Raw genomic sequence first — 20,847 nt, forward strand, 5'->3', positions numbered from 1 at the left:
TTTGATGGCTCATCCTGGCCACGGCAGCCCTGCAAAGTTTCCCAGAAATCTGTGGGTGCGCATAAAGATGGGATGGAATCTTTAAGCCCCCCCAGATATCCACAGAGGAACAGTCTTCCATTCCTCAGTCTTGGTCTCTTCTTAGCGGACTGGGAAACCGCCCAGAGTCCCCTTTTCGGGAGAGATGGGCGGTGATAGAAATTTGAAAAATAAATAAACAAACAGCTTCTCTCATCTGCCTGTGCATATTTGGATCGCAGAAACCCATCTGTGCTGGAGGCCACAGAAGACGTAACTTTCTTTCAACTTCCAGAAGAAAAACAAGCATGAGGAGCAGCTATGAGGTATGCGTAGGGTAGGCATATCTGAGATGGTGTGAGGATGCCACTAGGATGTTCCTACACATATAAAAAGCTTTGATCTCACTGTCATGGCTGGTATTTTGACTTTGAAATCATGCTCTGTGGACACCTCTGGTATTAGCACAGAGGAAATCCCAGATAAAGCCTCTGGAGAAACATCACCAGGTCTGGAAGAGGTGTCCCAAGATGGGGTTTGGCTCCAAATGAACCTTTTGGGGAATTAAAATGGTGGCCTTCCTCTAGGCCTGCAGAGAGTGGGGGAAAAGAAGATCAGACATCCTGACCCCATTTCTGTTTATCACAAATCTCACGCTGAAGGAAGTCGGCTGCTGCGGATCTCGTAGTGGTCTTTCAAGATCAACAAGCAGCAAAACCCCTCCTCCAGGGTACTTTAAAGTTACTAGGAAAGGAAGTTTAGCTACTCTCTATTCTCACAGGAAGAAGAGGGTAGATAGTCATAATAAAGGAAAGAATCCACATCATTGGATTCTACTATCTACAGGTAAATAGATACCTGATACACACTGCTGGCAATGGATGGATGGATGGATGGATGGATGGATGGATGGATGGATGGATGGATGGATGGAGCTATTCCACAGAAGTATAAAAAATAGAGATAGATAGATAGATGATAGATAGATAGATAGATAGATAGATAGATAGATAGATAGATAGGTAGGTAGGTAGGTAGGTAGGTAGGTAGATAGATAGATAGATAGATAGATAGATAGATAGATAGATAGATAGATAGATAGATAGATAGAGATAGATAGGTATTCTACAGAAGCATAAAAAATCAGATGTCCAGCAAAGAATGGGATCCCGACACAAACTAAGAGCTGTGTGTGTGTGTGTGTGTGTGTGAGAGAGAGAGAGAGAGAGGCATATTTATGCAACCTGCATCACAGTGCATAAACCAAGCCTTTCCCCATCTCCAGCCATTTTGATGTGTAATTATGATCATGAAGTGTGACATTGGAAAAGGGGGGGGACTCCTTTGTTGCTGCAGGCAGCCTGATTCCCTTGCTGAGGCCCACGCGGATGATTATTTACTTTTCTCTAGCCATCTCTGCCAGCTAAATAAAAGCCCATTTCTGACACAGGGCTGTTCTTAGAAGGTCTTCTGAGCTAGGAGTCTGGTTTGATTCTTCCTAGCTCACTTGATGCACAAAATAATTGGCTAAAACAATCCTGAATGTGTCAGCTTTGTGGTGGGAACTTCAAAGAAAGCAGGGAATGCCTTTTTTTCTTTTTCTTTTCTTTTTCTTTTGCATTTGCTCCTTCCCAAAATTATTTCCATCAATTTTCAAGGGAAAAATCTTCTTCCTGTCTTGCAGTTTTCCAAAACCTCTCTGCCCTTGTAAAATCTGCTATTCTTCAGCCTCAAGACATTTTAGAATTTCTTTAGCATTTCTTGTATGAGTTGTCATTAAGACTGCAAGTTACTCGAGAATGGAGGTGTTTGTTTTCTGTGATGCCTCTTCCTATAATGTTGTGAGCCACCCAGAGTCGCTTAGATGAGATCAGCAGCCATACAAATTGAAATTATTATTAGTATTAGTATTAGTATTAATCTACAATTAGATTCAGGGAAAGTGGAAGGCAAAAGGAAGAGGGGCCGACCAAGGGCAAGGTGGATGGATGATATCCTAGAGGTGACGGACTTGTCCCTGGGGGAGCTGGGGGTGTTGACGACCGACAGGAAGCTCTGGCGTGGGCTGGTCCATGAAGTCACAAAGAGTTGGAAGCGACTGGATAAATAAACAACAACAATTAGATTCACAAAGACTGGTGGAAACTTAATTCAACTCCTAACCAAGCACCTAAGAATTATTAAGGTAGTGTCTGAGGATATAGGCAGTTCCAAGCAAGGTGTTTCGTTTCGTTTTGTTTTTGTAAAATTAGGGTGTTCAGGTCTGATAGATTCAAAATTTCCAAATATCGAGGGAGTCCTTTAGGTATTGCTCCAAGGGCTCCAATCACAATTGACATAACAGTGGATTCCTTTTTTCATAAGCATTCGACTTCCATCTGCAAGTTGTGATACTTGGCCATTTTTTTTCCTGATTGATTGCTTTTCCTCCATCCTAGCTTCACTCTGTATAGCAACATCAATGAACAAGACTTGCTTCTTTTCAATGACTGTTATGGCAGGCATGTTATGAACAAGGGGCCTGTTGGTTTGGATTTTAAAGTCCCATAAGATCTTAACCCACTCACTTTCCAAAACCATCTCAACTTGATGGTCCCAGTGGATGATGATCATCATCATCATCATCATCAGCTACAATTAGATTCACAGTCAAAAACTGGTGAAAAATTAGTAATTCAAGTCCTAACTAAGACCTAAGAATTATTAAGGTAGCATCTGAGGATATAAGCAGTTCCAAGCAGGGTACTTTTTTTGTAAAATTAGGATATTCAGGTCCAATAAATTCAAAATTTCTGAATATTGAGGGAGTCCTTTAGGGATTGCTCCAAGGGCTCTAATCACGATTGCATGATGATGATGAGTCCCTCTTTGGTGGAGATGGGTGGTAATTAAATTTGAATAATAAATAAATAAAATAATGATGATGATGATGATGATGATGATGGAGGAGGAGGAGGAGCAGGAGGAGGAGGAGGAGGAGGAGAAGGAGGAGGAGGAGGAGGAGGAGAATGGCTTTGCCACTCAGAGGGCTTCTCTTAGGCTTAGGTGAAATGGGGGAAGTTTGAGAGGCTGCAGACCCCTGGAGAGAACATTGTGCAAGAGAAAGTCAGATCTGCACATGCACACAACCCCCAATTATGAGAGACTCAAAACAATTGGCTCCTTGTTTGAAAAGCGTTTGCTTTTCCATCCAGTGAGAGAGAACGGTTGAGAAGGACATACCAAAGAACATTTTGGCACTACATTAGAAATTGCACACATTAGTTGTAAACATTGGGAAAGTCTTTCTCACATCCTCAAGTTGCTCCACCTTCCAATGGAAGAGCAGATCTATAGCTTGAACTGTGGAGTCCTTGGTGCTCTCTGAGTTTGGGTGTTTGTCTTCAGATGTTTCATGACCCAACTAGGGACCATCATCAGTGCGAGTCATCAGAACATCAGTGGATTATCCAACTACGGAACATCACTCACACTGATGATGGTCCCTAGTTGGGTCACGAAATGTCTGCAAGCAAACAAGCAAGCTCAGAGACCACCAAGGACTCCACATTGCTCTATACATGTCAAGATCCAGTTTGCATATCTGAAGGTTCCCCATCCCACTAGTTAAACTTTTGTCCTGGTATAGACACAGCTCCATCATTGGCTCCCATGTCTTCTTCCCACCCACCCTCCTCTTTCTCTCAGCCATTTGCCTGATGATGATTCTTGAGACATGAAAGCTTGCAGCAATTTTATACAACATTAGTTGGCCTGATGAAGTATTGCTGCTTTGGATTTTGGACGTAGGCATGTTCGCACGTAAGACTGAAGCAGCTGGCTGCCAGGGAGACATAACCTCGGTGTTGTGGCTAGCTGGTTGCCTGAAAAAGTTGTTGTTGTTTTCACCACCCCACCCCTTTTTTTAAAATTGTCATGAAATAACACTTGGCAAAGCAAAAGTTTCAGCTATGTTCTCTTCTGTGCTCTCTACAAAAGAAACTGAGAGAGTCCATTTGAGAAGTCAACTCTTCATCATGCTTTGGTTCATAAGAATGGCCAAGTTCCTGAGTAGGAGCTGTTCTTAGGGGCGCCACCAGATGTGAGTGTTGCCCTGCTTCAGAACTACTCCAGGTTGCCATCTTCCCCCAATATTGACTGGCTTGGAGAGCTAAATTCTTGGTTTTTTTTTGTCTTGGCTGGAATTTATTTGCAACCAGGACAAAGCTGTTTCTTTTTTCTTTGCAATGTTGCTGTGGGTGATCTGTTTCTTTTCCCCCATTGACAGGAACAATTGTCTACCTCCAAGCTCTCAAATTCTGCTAACAGGTAGTCCTCACTTAACAACCATTCATTTAGTGACTGGACTTACGATGGTGCTAGAAAAACTGACTTGCAGGCACTCCTCTCACTTATGACTGTCACAGCGTCCCCATGTCATGTGATCACAATTTGAGCACTTGGCAACCGGTTCGCATTTATGACCATCACAGCATCCCATGGTCACATGATTGCCATTTTCGACCTTCCCGGCCAGCTTCTGGAAGCAATGGGGAACTGCGTGATTCACTTAACAACCATGTGGTTTGCTTAATGACCGCTGCAAGAAAGGTTGTAAAGTTGGGTCAGATTCGCTTAATGACCACTTCACTTAGCAACCGAAATTCCGGTCTCAATTGGGTCATTAAGCAAGGACTACCTGTACTGTTTCTCTCGCTTCCCATTTAGAGTTCCTAGGTCTTTTCCTGGTGCCTGTCTGTAGGCACTGTTTAGAAAGGATCTCTGCCCCCTCCCTTCCCCTTACACCATTCCAACCACCACAGTAAAACCATGCTTACAACTCCTGCAGAAAACACTTGGCTACAAAAATAACATCCCATTATCCTTTCCCCATCACAGCTCACAGGCCCATTGAATACAGTGGACAAATTGTGGCTGGTCAACTTTGCATCTCTCCTCTTTAGCAACTGGCCAGATTTTCCCGCAGATCAACTGACACATGCACCCAACATGTACTGAAAATGTAGGTGGGAGGCTAGCAATTTGTTTCAATTCCTTTTTGTGTGAAGTGAGGAGAGGGGATTGCAGTGGTTTCACTGAATGCTGTTTTTCTGCAGCCGTTAGTGGATTGGGAGGACTATGGCGTGTGATTTCTGGGTGTTCCCAGGGTTATCAAGTGGGTAGAAGTGAAGATGATTTCAGGTCAGCTTCTAACTGCTTTGAAGTGATAGGAGGATGGAAATTACGCTTAAGTGAAAATGCCCCGAGGTTTTACAAGTTCCATTTCACATTATTATCTACCTGACAGATCCATTGCGGACAATTTGCAAACTGGTAAATCAGTTCTGAACTTTCTGCTGGGCTAAGTTCCCTTCTGTTCAGATGTCTTCCCCTCATCGGCAGAGAAAAAGGTAATCCTTGCAGGTTTTAGTGGCAGATGCTCAGCTCCAAGATAACTGATGTAGCAGAAATTAATTGAACTTGACAGAGTACTGAAAGTTTTGTTTTTCTTTTTAATTGAAGTTGGAGCAGTTGCAAGCTTGGGCAGCTCCCCAGCGAGATTTCATGCAGAATCTCCCTTTATGAATTGGTTACTTTCAGAACCTATTTTTGGGAGATCAACAATTCAACCAATGTCTTCCTTCCTTTGTTATATTTTACAGCCTGCCTTGGTTCAGTTCAAGGTAGCATCTAGCGGGCATCCCTAGGGGAATTTTGGCCCAGGCACTGAATGGACATCAGCTCTGTTCTTGCATTGTGGTGCACCTTCAGGCTGGAATCAGAACCAGAATCAAGAGTTAACAAGTCCAGGTGACCACAAGCGAGTTCTTAATTAAGGAAAGCTATGGGGTAGCTTGGTGCAGTGTGAGATTAGACAGAATCAAATATTCGTTGCATAGGAAATGAGAGTTGCAAATTCTCATTTAGCCTTCCATTCACGTTATGTTCCTGGCAACTGAAGAGCTCACTAATTATCTTTAGAGCCGCAACCATCAGAAACACTTCAACCCACTGTGATAGTGATCCCGTTCTTCTGCACCCCAGAATCTTAAGCTCCACTTCTTCTCATTCTGCTCTGAGGACAATGGCTCCTTAATAAATCTTAAAGTAAATGAGCCTTATGATGAAGGTGAAAGAAGAAGGTGCAAAAGCTGGCTTGCAGCTAAACCTCAAAAAAACCAAGATTATGGCAACCAGCTTGATTGATAACTGGCAAATAGAGGGAGAAAATGTAGAAGCAGTGAAAGACTTTGTATTCCTAGGTGCAAAGATTACTGCAGATGCTGACTGCAGTCAGGAAATCAGAAGACGCTTAATCCTTGGGAGAAGAGCAATGACAAATCTCGATAAAATAGTTAAGAGCAGAGACATCACACTGACAACAAAGGCCCGCATAGTTAAAGCAATGGTGTTCCCTGTAGTAACATATGGCTGCGAGAGCTGGACCATAAGGAAGGCTGAGCGAAGGAAGATCGATGCTTTTGAACTGTGGTGTTGGAGGAAGATTCTGAGAGTGTCTTGGACTTCAAGAAGATCCAACCAGTTCATCCTCCAGGAAATAAAGCCAGACTGCTCACTGGAGGGAATGATATTAAAGGCAAAACTGAAGTACTTTGGCCACATAATGAGAAGACAGGACACCCTGGAGAAGATGCTGATGCTGGGGAGAGTGGAGGGCAAAAGGAAGAGGGGCCGACCAAGGGCAAGGTGGATGGATGATATTCTAGAGGTGAGGGACTCGTCCCTGGGGGAGCTGGGGGTGTTGATGACCGACAGGAAGCTCTGGCGTGGGCTGGTCCATGAAGTCACGAAGAGTCGGAAGCGACTGGATAAATAAACAACAAATATGAGCCAATGGTGGCTTGCCAACCAGGAATCATCTTTGGATTTGTGCTCATGTGGACTGTAAAGAACACCAAAAGCTGCTTGTGAGACTCAGAGAAGTAAACACTTTATGACTCAAGAACAGACCTGCCCTCCCCTCAGCTTTTAGCAAAGAGTGGAATAATTCAATTCCATCATTGTGAAAACTCTAAAACTAGACTGTAGATATTTCAAGGTGCTGTCCTGATTGGTTCTAAGACATCTGTTCTAGAGTAATGCCAGTCCATGTTACTCCCTCACCCAGTGAGAAGTCCTAGATTTCTCCAATTTTTCAAACCTATGCCAAAGTCATGCAGAGTGTATTGGACTTAAATAAGCTGTAGGATTATAGAAATTGCATCTGACATGTCTTGAGGATTTCGCTTTGAAGAGGGCCCCTCATATGCTTTTCTAGGTCAGCCTTCTCCAGTCTGGGTTCCCACCAGATAGGTGGACTTCAGCTCCTAGAAATCTCAGCATGTAACTTGTCTAGCAAATTCTGCGAGGAAGCCCATTCATCTGGGTGATGAGATTGGAAAAGGCTGTCCTAGACAGATATGGAACAGGACAGGGTAGATTTATAAATGAACTGATAGGGATAAAAAAAAAATACTCTAGTCCATCCATAAGCAGGTCTGAAAAACTGTGGGCTTTCCTGACCGGTCAATAAGTTTTTTGGAGTACATATAGCTGCATTCTTCTCTGATGGGCTTCAAGAAAGACCATCTGGAATGAATACCATACACTTATTTGCATGTATGGATGCATATCATAAATGCTCACTAGTTCATCTCTATGTGGTGGGCAGATGTAAAGAAGACTGCTGATGGTCCATCACAAGAAAATTAGAACAGTTCGTTCCAAACAGTGTTGGGTGCTTTCTAGTGACTTGCATACCAAAGCAATTAGAAAACCTTTCAGCAACTCCATTATTCATTATATGGTACTTGTTACAGACATTATTGCTGTGATTATACACTATGCTTGTAATTACAATAGTTACGTGGACATTGGAAGCTGGCTTGGATTCATCAGTATCTATCCTAAGATTGTCTTCCATAGATAGCTTTGGACAACTGGGTCATCTAAAGTGTTTTCCCCCACCATGCCAACCACCCCCAGGTATATGTTCACAATAATGCAAGCTGTGAATTGGCCAGTTAGGGGGCTGAGCAAGTAGAACACGGCAACATTATTTTTTTTTTCTTCCCCAACAGCCACAATTGCAGAAATTGTATGGCTGATTATTTCCATGATTGCTGTATTCATTCAAGGCTTGGGGTCCTTTTGAAGATCACTTATTAAGCTGGGAACACCAACCTGAATGCAGGGAGACCATGGGAAGTTTGTTTAGGTTTGGGATGGAAGAGAAGCAGTTTAGTTACGGGAACTCTTGCCTGCATGTTGAATTTTGTTTGAAATCTGGACAGTGTGATCAAAAATAGGAGGGTGGTTCAAGCTGATCTGATCTCAGATCAAATTCCATTTAAAAGACAAGCTGATTTATTTATTTTATTTTATTTATTTATCTATCACATTTGTCCCTGCCCATCTCCTCCCACTGGAGGGACTCTGGGCAGTTTCACTGGAGAGAGAAAGAAAGAGAAAGAGAAAGAGAAAGAGCTACACCCAAACTGTGATGTCAGAATGTGGTGAAAAAGAATGCAGATGCATAGAGAAACATGGAGGTCATGGAAACCTGAAATGGTTTACACTTCCATGTTGCAGATATTCTCAGAGTCCCTCCTTTTAGGATTTCTCGTATTAGAGCTTATGTGGATCTCAGTTCCAAAGCTCATGCACAGGACTGACAGAGTAATCCTTCAGGTTTCATGTTTCTCTGAATTTTGGCAGTGTGCATCTCAGCTCAGGAAATGAAGAAGCACAGTTGCTTAAAATGCATCTTTTGAGATAAAGTGCATTTGATTGATTATGTGTCACCAAGTCGGTGTCAAGTCTTAGAGTGACCGCTTAGACAGGCCTTCTCCAGCATGAAAAATACAGTTAGAAATGAGTGTTTTGTATGAAGATGCTCTGAGAAATGCATGAAGTTTTGCGCTGATTTGTGTTTTATTTTTTCTAAAAAAATCAGAAGACTAAGAAATGGGGGTCTGTGATTTAGTGATAATGCCCCTACCTTATTGGTGGTTATGCAAGGCTGTATACAACTAGACCATGTTGAATTCAAACGTGCTTATTCCCCAGTAGATGGGGATAGGGTTGGACTCTTAATCCTGGTGCTCACATGCTTCCATCTTTATCCTGGGTTGTACTGATGGAGGCTGGGCTGCTCTTCCCCAGGATAACTGTGCCCATGTTTTCCATAGAGCAGCACTGATTAGTAAGAAGATTCTTGTGCTTCCTTTAAATGGTGGGACCTTCTGCTGCATGGGGAAAATTATGACTTCTCCAAGCAGTTATTCCTCCACAACGGAGAAAGATGTGTACGGCTTATCAGAAGCAAAAGTAAACGGGAAATAGAAAGCAAAGGCGGAGGGGCTCTGTACTTTTGAGTGTGAATCCAGTAACACAAATAGATACAGATAATTTGAATGCCAAGAAGATATGAATCTTGCATATGCCTGCCTGCCTGCCTGCCTGCCTGCCTGCCTGCCTGCCTTCCTTCCTTCCTTCCTTCCTTCCCAGAGTTTTCTTTCCTCTACAGAGTATTAAGACAATTAGCAAAACCCTAATTAAGAAAATAAAATTATACACAGGGAAAACAAGTAGCCGAGCCAAGCAAATTTATGCTACAGCAAGGCAGGTGGGTAGGAAGGACCATCTGGAAGAAGAATTTCAGTAGCCCCCACCTATCCAATAGTAATCGGGGATTTTTTTCCTGGAAAAGGGAACACTGAATGGGTCAGGGGGGTGCTAATGTTCTTCCTCTGACTGAAAACTCTTCCTCTTTTCTTCTCCTTTGCTACCGATGTAACCAAAGGGGGATCATATGAAGGACATAATGTCATTGTAAAGAAGAACAGAAAAGGCAGGTGATGGGATCATGATTGTTCCATGAAGCCAGCCAGATTTGGCTTGATGACTGAATGCAAATAAAGACTCATTGGTTCACCTGAGGAGACAAGGTGTCCGCAGGATGTGGTCAAAAAAAGTCAAGATAGTGTGATGGCTGTGATGGTGTGATGGAAGCTCCACCTTTGGGGTCGATGCACGTAAAAAGCAGGTGGAGCTTTGATCACACCATCATAGCTGCCATCTTGACTTTTTTTGACCACACCCTGTGGACACCCCTGTGAGGAGATCTGTGTCCCACCTTTTCAGGGCACAATTACATTCTACTGCCTCTGAAAACAAGTCTCAAAGCAGCTTCATACGTTTTATGTCGCAGAGTTCCCCAACTGCTGGATGGAACTTGGACTAATAAATCCATGTTATTGGTTTATTAAATCAGATGACATTTGTGTTTTTATTTGTTCCACATTCCAGTGCAGTGAAGTGGTTAAGTTATGGGCCAAGGCCTGGGGAGACCCAGGCTGAAGTCCACCTCAAGTCTGCAAGCTCACAGGGGTGATTTGGGGCCAATACCTCACTCAACTTATCTCACAGAGTTGCCTTGTGGGGAAAAATTGGGGGAGGAAATATCTGGCTTGCCACCTTCTGTTCCTGGAGGAAAGAGGGAATCTAAATCTGACAAAACAAATTCTGATTTTCCTGGCAGTTGAATTTGATTTTAAAAATATGACATAGTTTGATGAGCACTGTCTTCATTCTTTTTGCTAACTGAATGGCTTTGAACACTAGGATTATGGATTTTTTGAGAACTGGTTCATATTTTTCTGTGCACGGTGAGTAACCATGCAGGCACAAACCCTTCTATTGTGCTGCTGCGCCGTGAGAATTCCAGATTTGGGATAAAATGGCCACTGCTCAGCCCAAATTTAGGGTGGGCCAGAATGAAAGAGGCAGTGCAACTGTCCCACTTTCATTTTCTGAAAAACATTTCAACAATTCCCAATTTCACTTCCCGTTTCTTCTTCCCACCCACTCCCACCATCTATTGCAGCTCGCTCCATCCTGCCCGAATTCCACTTGTCTCTTTTTGCTTTCTAACCCCTGGGAAAGTAGAATATAACTCAGGCAGAGGCCGACACCGGCAATTTATCTCTCTACTGGATAGACACCAACACAAATAGACACCCGTGCGAAAGCAACTTTGCCAAAGGGCAGGAACAAAGTGCTTTGCTGGTTGGGTTGTGATAAAAATACGATTGCCGGCCGTATGTCCCCAGACGCTTCTTCCCTGCAAGATGTAATGAAAAGACGGTACAAAACATCTACTATCTCCTGTTTTCCTCTGGACACAATAGAAGCCTCTTTCTCTCTTCATTGCTCAGGGGTTTCAACCAAGTCTTTGTTGGAAAGCTACATGACCATGAGGATCTTCACCCCATTCTGTCTAGAGACCCAGTGGGATTGATCTCAAAGGACCTTTGGGGAAAAAAAATACCTTAGGATGGCTGGGACTTTTGGCAACCCCTTGTCCTGGGTTTTGTAGGCTGGCCCAACTCTAGCTACCAAACAGAGTGAGTGAGTGAGTGAGTGAGTGAGTGAGAATCCTCTGCAACCAGAATTTCCAAAAACCAGCAGTATGGTTTCCCATCACTTGGAGGCACCGTGGATTTCAGTCCCGACAATTTATAGCACCGTCCAGACATCACTGTGGCAATGAATCACTACTGCAGAAAAGCTTCCTGTTGGCACTGTGATGACTGGATAAGCAATAAATTCTTATTACAGAAAGGCCCAGGAAATGTTAATGTTAAAACAGTTATTAAAAAGCAAAAAAAAAAAAAAAAATCCTACCTTCCTCCATATTAGGGAAACCCATGAAATCCAGATTGCAACCAAACGTGTATCAACACACACACACACACACACACACACATCACTTTGCAGCACCTTTCCGCTCTCTGTGGCTCTTAGCTTCCAAAAGCCATTAAGAAGGGTCCTAGCCAACCGAGGGCTGCCTCCCTGGTTTATGGGATGGGACTTGAAGTGTAGTAGAAAGCATCCTTTGCATGCAAAAAGTCCTTCCTTTGGTCTCCTCTGAAAGGAGAAGAAGCTGTGCAGGGTAACAACAACAACAACAACAACAACAGTAATTTATGAAATATGTATGCCATCCAACTCTCCATGATCTGGGCAGCTCATAACAATCAAACAAAGGATTTGCAATAACATCAATAAAACCCAGGAGGTTCAAAAGAAAAATTGCCAGTTGAGTGGATGCTATGAAGCTTGATGGACCAGCCTGTGGGGCTGAGCTGCAGAGGGTTTCCCTCTGTCCTTCCCCATATCTATCTCCATGAGATCTTCTAGCTTAGAACAACTGTGAAGTCTCTAAACTGACACAGAATTGCTGGGATTGGCTGGCTGCCTGCCTGCCTCACTCACCCCGTTTACCTCCACTATATTTACATGTCTATTTTATGATTTCAATTTTTAATGCTCCTGCTCTTTTGAAAATGCTTAATGCTTTGGAGTGGAACATTTTCTTCCAAGTCCTGAATGCAGATCGAGGACAGGGCAATAAATCAACCAATAACTGGAATCTCATTTTCTGCTCCCACGGCCAAGAGTTAACCCCCCCTCCAGCTGCCTTTGATCCTCTAGCTGCACAGACAGAACCTAATCACTGGAACAGGCCCAGGAGTCAGACAGGCTGACTGGGAATCCTGGGACTTGTAGTCCCAACACCCGATTGTATAAGGGTGGAATAAATGGCCTGTGGACTCTTCCATCAGACTTGTGGGCGGACACATTCAGAGCATTATTTCTGCAGACTTCTACACGGAAGGAGAACATCTCCAAGCATTTCTTAATGGCAGGACTCTTCTCTATAGGTGGTAGAAACGTGGCCAGTACAGAAGACCCAGGGAGGGTTCCCCTTGGGATCTTCCCTTGGTTGGCACAGAAGTGTGGGAAGCCCGGGAGATGGTAGACCCACAAAGAGACAATGGTACAACAGAAGGCAGGATGTTTGCGCCCTCTCCTCGGCCATCTTGTTACAAAACCAGAGCAGGAATACCACAATCCACCAGGAGAACTTCTCCAAAATTCTCTTCTCCTTTGGAAGAAATTTCAAAAGTAATTTCTCTTCCATCAGACTGAACGAGGGAGATGACGGTAGAGTTCCTTTTGTCTGGATGTGTTTGGGAGTCTTCCAAGGGCCTTCTCAGATTACTGAGACCTTCAGATACAAAAGCTGGGAGAAACATTCCTTGTTTGATAGGATGCGGTTGGTTTGGCATTGCTTCCCTTGCTTGGAAACAGCTGTATTTTCAGTGCTAACCAAAGTGGCTCTTTAAAAAAATATTGCAGGATGCTTCTGTGATAGCCAAAGTTTGTTGAACCACCTGCCTGGGTTTGCATTTCAAAGCCTGCCACGGAGCGGAACAGAGGAGATACGTGAAGGCCAGTGGAAGAGGGTGGGGCAAAGATGGGGAGGTCATTTTATTGCATATGCATCCATTAATCAGTTAGTGTTCCCTGGAGGAGAGCAGTAAGAAGCTGAGATGGGCAAGTTAGCCACTCCGAAATGCACTCTTTCATATATGGATGGGAGTCCCTTGGAATCTTTTAATGGAGTAAATGTACGGCCGCCTTTAAGATCTGCATCCTTTTTCTAGCACCTGCATTCTCAAAGGCTGTCTGCATTTCAGAGTGTGTAACAGAAAGTTATCCTGTAAATTTTTTAGTTCAAATAGAGTGTTTTTAGAAGAGGCCATACAGGCCCTCTCCCACAATTAGACAGACTGTCTTAGCATGTTGCTTGAACTCATACTGCATTACGTTAAACCTGAAATCCCACTTACATTTGTTTTGGCACATTATGTGAATGCAGCACTTGTGAGTTTTTTGATAAATCCAAGTTGAGGGTTTAATGCAATGTTTTTCAAAGTTGGCTCCTCTTCCTGTCTCCCAAGGTCATTTTCACATACATCTAACCTCTGCAGGGGAGCAGAAGTACCTCCAAAATGCGATGCTTTCATCAAAACAACTAAAGCAGATTGCACAACGTGATGCCTGGCTTTTTGTCTGTGACTGGAGTCCTGGGTGTGGGATGGAGCCCATCTCCTGGTTGTGTGGATGATTGGTTATGCCCAGCTGCTATGCCTTTTATTTTTATTTGCTTCTTTGTACAGTGTATTTTATGTATTTTATTTGTTTTATTGTAAGCCACCTAGAGTCACGTAAAAGTGAGGTGGGTGGCTATATAAATTGAATCAATCAATCAGTCAATTTGCTCCCCATAACATGAAAAAAATGAACTTGTGATTTATGGTTTTGATGATGAGACAGGATAGATTATAGAAAGAAGAGAGTCGTGATGAAGCTTCAGAGAGAGAGGTTAAAATATAATTGTACTTATAACTGCTGTGAAGAAGATGGGAAGCCACTTTTTATATCTTTATATCTTTCTTTTACATCTTTTCCTTTTTTTTCTACTTTCTTCTACTTTCTTCTTATTGCACTTCAGCTTTTTCTTTTATTTCTTTCTTTCCTTTTCCTTTTCTCTGTTCTAGTTTAGTTTGTATTAGTTCTTATTGTCACTGTTAAACTCTCAATAAATATGATAAATAAAATAAACTAAATTTGTTCCTGATGACACCTCCCTCCGCATCCCTCAACCAGGGTTAGAATTAGTCCTAAGCAGATATACTCATGCAGACAGCCAGTCTGATGTGGTGGTTAAGGCACTGGGCTAGAAACCGGGAGACTGGGAGTTCTAGTCCCACCTTAGGCACGAAGCCAGCTGGGTGACCTTGGGCCAGTCCCTCTCTCTCAGCCCTAGGAAGGAGGCAATGGCAAACCACTTCTGAAAAACCTTGCCAGAAAACTGCAGGGACTTGTCCAGGCAGTCTCTGAGAATCGGAAAGATTGAACAGATTGAAAGAGAAAAAAGATAAGAGTGATGCATATGGTTAAACTGAGTGTTGGTGGGGTTGTGGAAAGAGCTGAATGTGGGGTCACATAACCCTTCGTGCTTTGAGGAACGGGAGTTTTGGGGGTCCTGTGAATCATCAACCCCTTGGCAGGAATTTGCATTCCTCCGCTCCACACTCAGAGCACTGGTTCCCGGAGATGCACAATGACAAGGACTTCTAGTCAGCAAGGCTCTTCCTGCCAGCCTGAGCAAGCCCATCTCGCTTATTAATGCCAAGTGGCTAATTCCAGTGGAATCGTAGCTGGCTGGGCCTATTTGCATTCTGCCGATGTTATGGCTTTGAACTGGGTGAGTTATGTGTTCAATCTCGGGCATGAATCTTTAATTTGGGGTTTGGAAATCCCAATAATAACAATAACAGGGAGGAAGAGAATAAAAAGAAAGAGTGGGAGACAGACGGGACTGAAAACAAAGGTGTGCTGGAGCTGAGTCACCTTGACTTGACAGCGAGCGCAGCTGGTGACATGCTTTGCACATATTTCCTGGCCAGGGGATAAAATGTATAATTCCTGCTGACCTCTGGGCACCAAATGAAATTGACAGCAACTCTCGCCTTTTACTCGCTCCAGCAGGCAAGATGGGTGGGAAGATGTCCCTGCCATCAAAAGCCCATCATCCTAGCTCAAGGGAGGAGACGCTCTCCTGCTTTGCTCCCAAGCTGCAGAAGACACTCACGTGGGAACTGTGTTTGTTTTCCACTCTGTTGGTGTTTAGCCAAGCTACAAGATGCATCTCTTCCTCCAGGCTGCGGGCTCCTAATTGTTAAATGATTTTAGCATCTCTTTTATTGTCAATTTTAATCTGCATTTTTAATGTTTTATATCCTGGTTTGGGGAGCTGCCCTTGCAGAAGGCCTAATTCTACAAGGGCGTAATTCTTCCTCCTCCTCCTCCTTTACCTTTGTCCGTACACCAAGCTTGGCAGATAATGATGGGGATGGGGGCAAAGATGATCCACCATGAGGGTGCACCGGGTTCCTCTTCTTCTTTCCTTCTAAGGGATGGAAAGAGTCAGAGGCCATTCCAGCCTCAAGAAGGGCTCCATCAGTAGATGGGGCGGAGGTCAAAAAAGTCAACATGGCAGCCACAACCATGCAGTCAAAGCCCTGCCCCTTTTTACATGCTTGGGCTTCGATTACATGGTGTGACAGACATCCTGACTTCCTGGATCCCCTTGAGAGATTTTGCATTCTGTACTTTGAAATGGCCTAATGGCTAATCAATAATAATAAATTAAACCCTTGTGGACATGCCTGCCGGTAGACTTCTTAAGTCAGAGGTGATGGTTAAGACATTTTCACCTCACCCATTTGGTCTTCAAATGTGGCCTTCGACGTGCTGATCAAACCCTCCTACAGACAGTCCTCACTTTATGGCGTTAATTGGGACTGGAATTTCCATCACTAAGTGACATGGTCGTAAAGCACAGCATCACATGACCGTACCACTTAGTAATGGCAGTTCTGGCAATCCCTGGTTACCAGTGTTAAGTGGATCATCAAGGTCATTAAGTGAGGATCTCATGTGATTACGACTTCTGACTTCCTGCCAGACTCGCTATTGACTTTGCTTGTGGGAAGCCAGCAGGGAAGGTCACAAATTGCAATCATGTGACTGTGGGGTGCTGTGACAGCTGAAAATCCGGGCTGGTTGCCAAGACCCTGGATTGCAATTACATGACCGTGGAGGAGCTGCGATGGCCGGAACTTTGAGGACTGGTGTAAGTCCCACTTGTTCAGCCCCATCATAAGTTTGAACAGTTGCTGAACAAGTGGTCGTTAAACGAGGACTTTCTGTATGGCCTTCAAGCCAGCCAACATTGCATTGTCTCAAGCCAGATAGTTCGACAGTCTGGCTGGGTCATGTACTGCATGTCCTCTGCTCCTACTGTCTTCCCATGACAATGATATCAAATTGAAGATTGCATAGTTAAACTTTTGCTGCCATCCACATTCATGGAGGACTGGATCTATCAGTGGCTACTGGTCTCCGGAACAGCTTGCTGTCTCCAAAACCAGAGGCAGTACATTTTATAGAGCAACTGCCAGGAAGCAACAACAGGAAATGTCCACCACGACAGATCCTGTCCTGTGATCTTCCTCAATGCATCTGCTTGGCCATTGCAGGACACAGAATGCTGAACTAGAGGCACCCTTGACTTGGTCCAGGAGAGAGAAACAAATTCATTGGGGCTCATATCTTCTGCCTTAGCTGTGAAATGGTCGACCTGTAGAACTTTTATAGCCCACATTTTCTATAACTCTTGTTCCAGTGTTTCCTGGAATGAATCCCAGACCCTTGGTGTCTGTCTTTCTGCAAAGACCAGAAAACAAGCAAGCAAAACTCCACATTTTGGAGACTAATCTGGATGCTGCAGGATGCAGATCAGCCATAAAACCCAGGGCATTTTTCTCTACCAAAGTATCTAGTAAGTAGATAGTTTAGAAGATTTATAATTTCACAAAGCTACAGCATCTCCTTCATTCCTTCAGGAGGCAAGCCAGAAAAATGTTTATTATCAGAGGAAAGCAGAAGCTGGAAGGCTGTAAAAAGCTATAATATAGTGGAGCCATCTGTTTATGTGCTTAGGTTGTTGGACGGCTGGGGAAGAAGGCTCTGCCTATCAAGGTGCAAACCCAGAATTGCTTTGTGTGGTCTTTGTTGCTTCATCTGGGGGTTGTGCCCCAGCATTTGTGGATCACTGGAGGTAACAGCAAGATTAGAGACTTCTAGTCCAAGTGATTTGATCTGGAACACAAATTCCCTGGACCTGCATTTACAATCAATAGCATTAATTGCATCTAAAGACACCTTTTGCAGCATTCTTGAATGCAGATTGTTTCGTCTTTAGGTAAGGGGAGGTGTTATTGATCAAAGGTTGAATTTATGCAGAAGGTCCTCGATTCAGCTCAGGATATCTCTTGTTTTTTTAAAAAAAATCAGTGAACAGGTGGTAGAAAAGACCTCTGCTTAAATCTAGAGAGCTGCTCCCACTCAGGACCTGCACTGGTAGAAGACATCATGCTGGGCTCCTAATGGATAAGCTATGAGACCGATCTATGCTGTCCAGAACCTTATTCCAATTAGCCAGATCAAGCTATCTTTTCCTTGTCTTCCATATTCAGAATAGGGGCACCCTTAAAATGGCCAGATTGCAAAGGCAGTGGATTGGCAACCTTCCCACGTAATCTGTACACACCCATGCCAGGCATAAACATCCTCAATTATTTTCCCCTTACCAAATCTCATTCAATTTGACGCAAGGGAATTTGCTGTTGATGATGCTTTCAATGAAAAAGAGAAGCTTGGAGAAATTCTTGCGCTTGCCCTGTTCTTGCCCTTATTTTGTGGCTCAGGATGATGGGGGGGGGGTCTTTTTCCACAGTGACCAAATGACTGTGGAAGGTATCCGTTGTCATCTGTAATGGAGTCATCAAGTTGCAAGGGACACTCTAAAACCGGTGGCCTGTTGTGTTCAGGATTGTTTCTCCAGATTGACCATCTGCATTCTCAGTGGCTGGCAAGCATTTATCATAACTCAGTGCGATTGTGCATTACGGCCTCTGCATTCCAAGGATGGGAGTCCCACCTGGCAGCTGGTTCAGCGCAAGGGAAACAACAGAGGCAGCTTTTAAACTTTTTAACTTGAGATGAATCTTGACCTCCAAAAGTGTTTTCCCATGTCAAGAGTTAACTTGAGAACATGCAATACAATGAAGTGCCTTCCATAGTATCCAGAATCCCTTTCCTTCAGGACCAGAGAACTATGATGTGCTTTCATATAAACACAGGGAGTGAGAAATGTGTCCTAGGCAGAGAATCAGGGCCTTAGACATTAAACCATTGCCAAAACAGTGAGCACGTGTATCTTCACAATGGAAACAGGTTTCTGGCCCTTGACGTTAAAAAAAAAAGTAGGAAGAAACAGAAAACAGTTTTTGCTGCCATGAATCGCCTCTATGTCAACATTCCAGCAACTGAAGGTAGTTTCTGGAATTCTGTGTTGTGACCTTAATCCTTTTCCTAATAAGTAATATTAATCAGAACCCCTAGATCAGTGTTTTTCAAACTTGGCAACGTTAAGATGTGTGGACTTCAACTCCCAGAATTCCCCAGCCAACTTGCTGGCTGAGACATTCTGGGAGTTAGTCCACACATCTTAACGTTGTCAAGTTTGAAAAACACTGTCCTAAATTCTTGGATTAACTGTTTCTGGCCCAGACTGCAAGAAGGAGGACTGCTTTTTCTAAAAATTCCCCTTTTTCTTTTTTTTGACTAGGTTGGCAAATTCATTTCAGGAGCACGATGAGCTGGATGTGTTTTCTGGATCGTGATCACTCCTGACACACAGCTAAGACAGGTATGGGATACCCACCATTCCAAGGTATACCCTCCCAATTCACCCTTCTGTTATCAGCAGACCAATCAATGATCAAACATGAATTGCCCTTTTCAGTATTTTAATCGTAGCTTCATTATTACTAGCAATATTTTATGCAATTTTTAACTTCTGGTGGTCAGCAGGGCTTTGGAGAGGAAATCTGTATATAGATTTGGCAAAAGGTGTCAGCTTGTTATTATATACTGAAGTCTGACTCTATTAGTATTTCTGCAACTAAGTAGCCTTTTATCACTGCACATTTATTGCCAATGTCATCGCGACAAGTCTCTTATGGTTGCTTACCAGTAAGTCTTCCAACCTGGAAGACAAAGATGTCCATGTTTCCTCCAGGAACTGGGGAAATTTCATGACAACTAGTGGTCTGATGATAGCACATCATGTATAGGGCAATGGGACCCATTAGTCTATTGTGTCTGGATAGTAGGATGGGATTTCTCCATTAGTACTGAAATAAATATGTGGGTCATAAATGACTGTTTGCTCAGGTGAGAAAAAAGGATGTCAAGATATGTATGAAAATTGTCTTTCCTGTTGGAGAGAGAATTCCACTAAGTGTCGTGTCCCTGGGGTTAAAAAATATCAGTCCTTGTGGTGCACTATCTACCCGTTTATTTACAGGAAAATGTGCAAAGAACAATAACACGCATAGCACTCTAGAAGTTGTTGGTATATAAAGGATACAAAGTCCATAGAGAAACCAACGTCCATAATCCAATCAACATAGTCCAGTGTCCAGTAAATCCAATATCCAAATACAGCAGTTACATTGTCAAACAAACCGGCAGAGTAACAGGAAGACTTTTCACAAATGAGAGAGAGAATGCCTATGCTTTGCTTCCATATTTATGTGGCTGCTAGCCAATCCAATGTCACCTTGCATCAGCCTGCTCTGTCATTGTCTTGTGACTGTCTTGTGCTGGACATTGCATCAGACCGTTAGACCGCACTTTTTCTCTGCCTCGCGTTCATACATTTCCCAAACTGCTTTGCCATGGAAATAACATCCCTGACATTTCCTAAGCCGAGTTTAAAATAACCTAGTTACTAATAAATAAAAAGGCCTAGATGGAGATCATCTGAAACCAGCTGATGGTGGTGGTGGGACAGGAATACAACATTCATGTTGCCAAAGAAAGAGAAGATGCAGTGCAAAAGCAGACCATGAAGAAGGAGGCCTCAAGGGCCATAGATTAGTATAAAAGATGTGTTAGATGCAGTGTTAAATATAATGACCTGAATCTGAATAGGAACACAAGATGTCCCCCCAGTATAGGAATCTGTCTCTCCAGTTCTTCTGAACCAAGAAATCCCAAAATCTATCAAAACTGACCATATTGGTTGGGCATACTAGGAGCTGTAGTGCAGCAACATCTAGGGGAGGCCAGGTTCGCCACTCACGGAAGAGGCCTTCAACAAGAAGACTGCTCTCTATAAAAATAGGACACCTGGACTACCCTGTGCTGAGATTTGGACTTGGCATCCTGAGCTCCTGAGATTTTTGGATGCCCACATCTGATCCTCGTTGCTAGATTCTGCAAGCAGCACAGATAGAGTCAAGCAACTGTCAGCCTCTTGGGCAGCTGCCTAGAACTGAAAGTAATTCTGTCTGAGAACAG

General features: G+C 43.5%; 1 long non-coding RNA gene across 1 annotated transcript in view; it reads left to right on the forward strand.

Moving 5' to 3' along the window:
- LOC134504849 (uncharacterized) overlaps positions 1 to 19,183 on the forward strand; it is a 130,653-nt gene extending 111,470 nt beyond the window's left edge. Inside the window, exon 3 of the long non-coding RNA XR_010068686.1 lies at positions 19,109 to 19,183. This is a non-coding gene — a long non-coding RNA (uncharacterized LOC134504849). The remainder of the gene's footprint in view (positions 1 to 19,108) is intronic.
- The last annotated feature ends 1,664 nt before the right edge of the window (positions 19,184 to 20,847 follow it).

The sequence above is a fragment of the Candoia aspera genome, chromosome 13, assembly GCF_035149785.1.
Source record: "Candoia aspera isolate rCanAsp1 chromosome 13, rCanAsp1.hap2, whole genome shotgun sequence".
In the NCBI taxonomy this organism is placed as follows: Eukaryota; Metazoa; Chordata; class Lepidosauria; order Squamata; family Boidae; genus Candoia; species Candoia aspera.